This window comes from Plectropomus leopardus, chromosome 22 (genome assembly GCF_026936395.1).
Source record: "Plectropomus leopardus strain MGB_pleo_1.0 chromosome 22, ASM2693639v1, whole genome shotgun sequence".
Lineage (NCBI taxonomy): Eukaryota > Metazoa > Chordata > Actinopteri > Perciformes > Serranidae > Plectropomus > Plectropomus leopardus.
In genome coordinates this window covers 1404807-1412500 of record NC_142197.1, presented here as the reverse complement: position 1 = coordinate 1412500, position 7694 = coordinate 1404807, and the positions used below count along the sequence as shown (strand labels likewise).

The 7694-nt window shown below is 39.3% G+C and overlaps 1 protein-coding gene across 4 annotated transcripts in view; it reads left to right on the top strand.

Moving 5' to 3' along the window:
• sfmbt2 (Scm like with four mbt domains 2) overlaps nt 1-786 on the top strand; it is a 49685-nt gene extending 48899 nt beyond the window's left edge. For all 4 annotated transcript variants that reach the window (XM_088072851.1, XM_042511739.2, XM_088072850.1 and 1 more), the window contains one exon: nt 1-786. This exon is cut by the window's left edge and continues 176 nt beyond it. The gene's annotated coding sequence lies outside the window, so the exon portion shown is untranslated.
• Nucleotides 787-7694: the final 6908 nt, after the last annotated feature.

Below are 7694 nucleotides of genomic sequence, written 5' to 3'. Positions count from 1 at the left end.
CTGCGGCCCTGCGCGGCGGGGAAATGTTGGATCAGGTGCCTCCTGATGGAAGTTTTGGAAAAGTTTGAACTTGAGAAGAAGAAGAAGGGATATTTTAGGGAGCGGCTGGACGCGAAAAGCACAAACAGGAAAAAGTTTCCCTACGAGAAGCTGAAGGATTTATTTCGGAAAATGTGATGCAGTTTCCACAAAAACGTCCTCGCTGTCGACAGAAACGCGGCAGCGGATGGATGTGTTTTACTGATCTGTGAACAAGGACGCCGCTCTGAAGACTTTTGTGTTCATTTCTTACTTTTTATTTCCAGTTTTTTTGTGATAGAGGAGCGTTAGAGCATTTAAGTTAAAATCAGTTATCGACCTTCAGCAGTTTTCCCCTTTTTGTGTGACATGATTGGTTCTGAAAAAAATATATCTGAGAAATATTTAACACCAAGAAGTAATATATTTGGAATATTTATTGTTGCCCTAATTTATTAGGAGAAATCTATTTGGATTCAGAGAAAATAACTGATGATAATGTCAACAGTGACTCCTTTTCTGCTCACACAATCCAGTAAAGACGTGACAGTGACTTTACAGACGGTTTAGATTTACACGTCGTGTTTATAGAGGACAAAAAGGAGGTTGTTTTTTTTTTAAATATCACCCTTTAAAATACTTTGTGTTGTCGCTCTTTTCTCATCGTTACAATCACATGAAATTATCTTGAAAGCTATTTTGTGTCCATCTATGCAAATGTGTTGCAAATATTTTTGATAAGCAAAAAAATAAATAAATTTCTATTGATTTTTTGTATCTGTTTGGTGAACTTTCTGTCACGATAACACGACTTGTGACCGTTTGATGCACTTCACAGTCACGGATTCAGCTGGAGGATCAGCGGAGCAAATGTGCCTCAGAAATCACTCCAAATTCAATTTTGGATAACATTTACAAATACTTCAAATACTTTGATCTGTTACTTACGGAAAAGTAGAAAAACCCAGTAATAATGCTCCATTACAAGTATTATCCCCACATTAAAAAAGAAAAAAAATGCTCATTTCAAAATATATTACTGATTGCACAATATGCAAAAAAAGTACAAATAAAAAATAAGAAATATAAAAATAAAATACAATAATAATAAATAAATACAAAATATAAAAACAAAATACTACTACTTCTACTACTACTACTACTACTAATAATAATAATAATAATAATTATTATTATTATTATTATGCAATAATTTTGCATTCTTCTTACGTAAACAAATAAAACTCTAATAATATTGGGAGGTCGATTAGTATAAATCCCGATGGTTTATAAATTAATTTTTCTAAACGTATCCTGAGGTACCAAAATAAACAGGCAGTCTTGACAGACACTAATGTATTCCACAAAAACCAGCCGGAGCAATTACAGATGAAACGAGACGCGCTTTTCAAAACAAAACAAAGCAAAATGCCACCAGGAGCAACGACAGAAACTCAAGTGTGAAAACGCCTTTTGGTAAAAAGAGGATCGACGCCGGCTCTCAGAAAGCCGCTCTCTTCGCTTCTCTTCTCTTCTCGCCACAACAAACACTCAAAATAATATTCTGATATAAAGTTACAATCCTTCACTCAAAAGCTGCTCACAAGTACGTCCACATTTGGTCCCTTTTTTTTGGCTGTATTTATTCAGGGCCGGCTGAGCAGACACACAGAATAATGAAGAATCAAACTGAAACTGAACGATAAAAGGAAATCATTATTCCACTGTGCTGTCACTGAAAACAGTCAGAATCTGTTATTTGACCAAATAATCTCCACACAAAGTCGACTTACTGCTTTTCCGTCTATATATGTTGTTTCTTTTTTTTTAAAAAAATATTCCTTTTGACTTAACCCTTTAGTGCCCGCTTTAATATCACACACACTCGTATCGCTCTGCACACAAAATGTGCTTTTCAAAATCAAGCTTTGAAAAATATTTTACATAATATGATTTTCTACTTTTAGTGAGTTAATTTTTTTAACCAGCATCAGTCCTAACCATATAATTTTCAGAATATTAACCCTTTAAATGCCAGGTTTCTGTTATGATGCCACCATGTTTTTAGATGAAAAAAAACAAAACAAAACCTGCTCCTCTGCGCCTCCCCCCGCTGCTCCTCACATCAGCTCACCTCTTTTAGGACCAGCGTGCGCTTCACGACCCGACGGCCTGCGGCAGCTCCGCGGTGCGTCCCTTGTTGAGTTACGGCCCTGAGAAACAGCGGTGGTTGACGAAAATCTGCCGTTAGCCGAGCCTGAGAGAGAGAAGGCCAGAAACAGGAGAGTTAACCAGCAGAGAAAATTCAGGACTTTCAAGTATGAAAACATAAATTAAATTTAATACCTTGATGCTATTGTGTGTGTCGTTGTGGAAAATTGTTAACAAAAACCAACATAAACAACCAGTCCCAACACCAGTTTTCATTTATGGCAACGACATTCATAAGAGCTGATTTAAACATCATGTTATATTTTTAGGAGCAATCTCGGCTAACAGTGATGACAGAGAATGACATTACGGCGGTGAATTCGACCGGTGTGACAGTTTATCAAACAAAGTCAAATGGAAAACTCTGATTCTCACGACGGCGCCATTAGGAAGGCCTTTTATTGGAAAAATGACATAAATCAGCCGCTGTGTGTGTGGTGATGGCTGTTTCATGTAGGGACATAATTGGAGGTGAGGCGGCGTTAGTCGAGCATGCAGGACGCGTCCTGATACGCTGATTCATTTGCAGCATTTGTCATCAGCCAATGCAGATTCATAAAGGCGGTGAATCACAGTCAGTGTATTCAGTGTTGTGTCTGTACGGCTGCAGCTGAATTAATTTAAAAGCTTTTTCTCTCATAACTCTGACACTTTGTATTGAGTCACTCTGCAGAGCTGCTACCTTACACTGTTGCCTGGCAACCTCCAATCAAACGGCCGCTTTGCATGATTTTCGGCTCTGTTGTGTGTGAATTCAGACGAAGTCACGACAGCAGAGGAGCACACAGGCGTCTGATTTAAAGGGAGGCCCTGAACGAGACACGACGGGGACTTTGTGTCTCAGATTCAGCCGCTGAGGTTTCAGATTTTCAAAGGCGGCGACAGAAACGACCCCGACAGCAGATCAGATGTACCGTCAGTCGAGTTTTCAGACTCTGATCAGAGCGTGTCCATCAGTCAAACATTCAGCAGATGTTTTGGGTCAAACTTTGTCCAAATATTTCTGATATTTTCACACAAGTAAGATTACTGACACTAAATCTCACAAACATTAAGTCCAACATTTGGACACAACTTTAAAGGGACACTTTAAAAGCCTAAAGGCAAAACCAGCAACCGTATCACAGCGCAGAAAAAAAGCATGCATCTCCTCCACCGATGCTCAACTTAAAAAACTCTGGCCCCAATAGGGTGCCAGGTGGCCCCCCAACCATCTTCTAATGTACAATAAAAATAAAGTGATTGACTATGAAAAGTTTTTGTACTTTTAGTCTCCATACGGTGTCAGAGTGCATAAAACAGCGTCAAAATAGAGCTTGTTGATCAAAAAAAGAGCCAGTCGAGGATCTTCCACACCCCCGACAGAGGTCCTAAATAAGAACCTAATGTCCTAAAATTCTCCAGATGCCAAAAAGTCCTAGAAACATCCTAAAATAGTCATAAAATCTAAGAAATGTTCAAAATTCCTATAAATTTCTAGAAATATCCTAAAATCCCCTCTAAAAATAAGCCAAAATTCTAGAAACGTCCTAAAATCTTACAAACATCTAAAAATACAATAAATAATGTCCGAAAATCCTGGAAATATCCTTAAACCCTAGAAACGTCCTAAAATCCAAAAATGTTCTAAAAATCATTAAAACTTGGGGGCTGACTGATGGACTTTTGTCTTTCTAAAAGTGGCCCCCGAACAAAGCAAGCTGAGTATCGTCGTGGTAACCGTTCCTTAAAACTAAAATAACAATATCTTTTTTAATCCCGTCACAAACCACTAAATCTTTGAGCCAAATTTTCAGGTTGTTTGGTTCACAGCACGTCTCTGTGGTAATGACACGTTAAGCAGCGAGGGGACGTGATGTCTCTGATGTTTTGTCTTTACTGGAAAATGTCCCCCACCTCCTCAGACTGAACCCACAGCTGAATGGAACCAGCCCCCTCTCTGTGGGCTGTCACAGGGCCTCTGGGTAATGTAGGAAATCACAGACTGAACTTCAAACACTGAAACTCCCACAGCTCATTCCACTCCGAGTTTACTCGGAGTAACAGTCTATTGAAATAGTTATTTTACTACGTGTTTTTTTCACTAATCGATAAAACAATCTGATAGTGAAAGTGAATTCAGCTCTTTTTCTGCTTCAGCTCAGCGGAGCGCAGCGGCCAGCGGGTTATTATCCTGAAGCGTCTCACTGAAAAGCTTCAAGGACTCTGCTGAGAGTCTGAGGGAGAAAAGGTGGGAGGAGGAGGTTCAGAAAGGAGAGGAGGAGGCGGCGGAGGAGCAGTGAGGAGGAGGGAGGGCGAGGGAGCGAGGGAGCTGAGGTCTGGTGGTTGGAACGGAGAAATCATACAGAAAATGTGATACATCAGTCTGCGGACGCTGAACGAGAGCTTCATGTTCTTTAAAATAAAAGAACCAACCAAAACAAACTAATATACATTAATTCATAAAACTGCATTATTTGTTTGATGTTTTAATAAAATAAAATTTAAAAATCTCCTGAAAAATAAAACAAACTCATCAGTGCCCAAAAATATATTTAGTTTGATAAGAAAAAAAAGCCACGTTTGTTTTTTTAAGGATATTGGTACATTAAGAATTACATTAGAATTTTAGGACGTATCTATGATTTTGGGACGTTTTCAGGATTTTAAACCGCGTCTAGGTTTTTAGGATGTGCCAGGGATTTTCGGACGCTTCTAGAATTTTAGGACATTTCTAGGATTTTAGGACGTTTTAAGGAATTTGGGCCATTTCAAGACTTTTAAACCATGTCTAGGATTTTAGCACACTTCTAGGATTTTAAGCCGTGTAGGATTTTAGGACATTTTTTTGATTTTAGGATGTTTCTGGGATTTTGGGACATTTTTAGGAATTTAGGGCATATCTAGACTTTCAGACCACGTCTAGGATTTTAGAATGTATCTAGGAAAGGAAATTTTTAGGATTTTAGGGTATTATGGTCTCAGCTAGGACCTCTGTCGGGGGTGTGGGGGATCCTCCACTGGCACTTTTCTCGATCAACAAGCTCTTTTTTGATGCTGGTTTATGAACATTCAAATGTAAATGTGCCAGAGTCTCGAATTTCATATTCACCACATATCTGCTTCAACTCAACCTTAAATCCACCAGAAAAAACCTCCATCAAAGTGTCGCCACAGAGAGTCACACAGGTACATCCGGACGCCACAAGCTGTCTCACCTTCGTTCTAAATCAGTTAGCGTGTATATTCAACAGTGGGTAACCATGGCAACAATACTTCACACATCATTACCATCTGTCTCTATGGTCCAACGAACCTCAGCATGTGTTAAAAATGACTGCAAATACTCTTAAAAAATGACTCCAACAAAAGACATTTTTCATCCTTTAGTTTGAGGCCTTGACGTGATTCGCTCTCATTCTGACATAAATACGGCCGACGACCTGAAATCACCAGCAAAATTCAGCTCCACGATGGAGGTCAAAGCTTGGCATTGGTCTCACATAACGTTTTTTCGTTCTTTTTTTAATACTGCCAGAGTTTGTGTGAGTTTATTTTCTTCCTGTTCAAACCTGCCGGAGCCTTTTATAAGTAATTTAAACCTGTTCTACCTGCTCGAAACTGGTCCGAGCTCATTCAAAAAAATAAACAGCCTCAAGTGTCAACACACTAAACGACGAACTACGGCGCTAAATTTCCATCCATTTCCATCACCCATTTCTTTAAGTAAAAAAAAAATTGTCAAAATGTTTTTTTTAATAAAAACAGCAAAAAAAATTGTTGTAAAATAAATACAAAATACAGCCATTTAAATTTGATTGCCCCTCACCTGAGGCCAAGAAAAAGTGTTTCCATTACGATGCATACAAATATTTTTCGAAACTGTCGTGTTTCCATTAGGCGTATTTTTATATTACGCAATTTCAACTTGCACAATTTGAGATTTAAAGGAAATCCCGCCCATTGACGACAGAGAAAAAAGGTTTTTAAATCATGCAAACAGCAATAATAAAAACAGTCAAAAATAATTCAGTCAAACTAGCATTAAAAAAAAACACTTTACAATGAAAAATTTGAATATATGAGACAGGACACAGCTGGAGGAAGGTAATATCTGTGTGTGTGTGTGTGTGTGTGTGTGTGTGTTCAGGTATGAGTGGATGTGGGGGAAGGCGAGGTGTATGGTTAACCAAAGACTGAGCTCTGTGTCTCCTTCCACACACACACACACACACACACACACACACACTCGCACACAAACCATCACTTGCATTGCACTGCAGGCTTGAAATCTAGGTCACGGAAACACACACACACACACACACACACACACACACACAGAGAGAGAGAACAATCAGACGTGATGAAGACGAGGCTCGCTCTGTCAGCTCACCACTGACTGTCCTCCAGCAGAAAGCCTCTGTCTCCAAACTCACGGCGGTTTCGTCAGTTTTTGGGCGCTCGCAGACGCTCACGTGTCGTTCTCTGATGAGCTGTTCTGATGTTTCGTTTTGTTGAAGTCAGTTTGATCTCAGCCTGTTTGTTTCTTTGGCTGCGACTCGATGAGCACGAACGCAGTAAACGTGTGAACTTGTTGCAGTCAGCTGAAGGTTGAAAGCGCGAGCAGGCGAAGAGACAACGCGAGTTTAAATGACGGAGAAAAAGACGCTCGGGGACACTTTTGTAAAATGGCCAATCCCAGCAGCCCCACACAAGTTTTTAGGATTTTAGGACTTTTCTTTTATTTTAGGACATTTTTTCAAATTTTAGGATTTTTCTGGGACTTATGAACATTTCTAAGATTTTAGAAAATCTCCCACATTTTAGGACATTTCTTGGATTTTAGGACAATTCTCTGATGTTAGGATGTTTCTAGGATATTAGGTTTTTTAGATTTTTTGACATTTCTAGGCCTTTAGGACATTTCTAGGTTTTAAGGATGTTTTTCAGATTTCAGGAAGTTTCTAGGATTTTAGGATAATTTTAGGATTTCAGGCCATTTCGAGGATTTTAAGACATTTGTAGGGTTTTATGACATTTCACAGATTCTCAGATTTTAGGACAGTTCAAGGCTTTTAGGGTGTCTTTATCTGTGTCCTCTGTCGGGGGTGCGGGGGATCGTCCTCTGACACCTTATGGAGACTAAAAGGACAGAAACTTTTCACAGTGTGAGAAGTGTTTTTTTATTGGCTGTAAGGTTTGACATCACGTTGATTTTGGTTGGGTGTTTGGTATTTTGCGCTCTGTTGAAACTTTCTTGTAGAAGGTGAAAGTCAGTTGATGTTTTTCTTACAGTTTCCTGTTAAAGTCTCTCCTCGCTTTTCTCCACAACAAGCAATACAAACCAGTATCTCTACACACGAACAAGTGCTGGAAATTAGCGTTAAAACATGGCAGCGCGGACAGAAATCCCTCTGGGTTTCTGCAGAGGGACGGACCGTAAAAACCTCACATTTACTGCTGTTTCACAGCCGACTGTGAGCGAG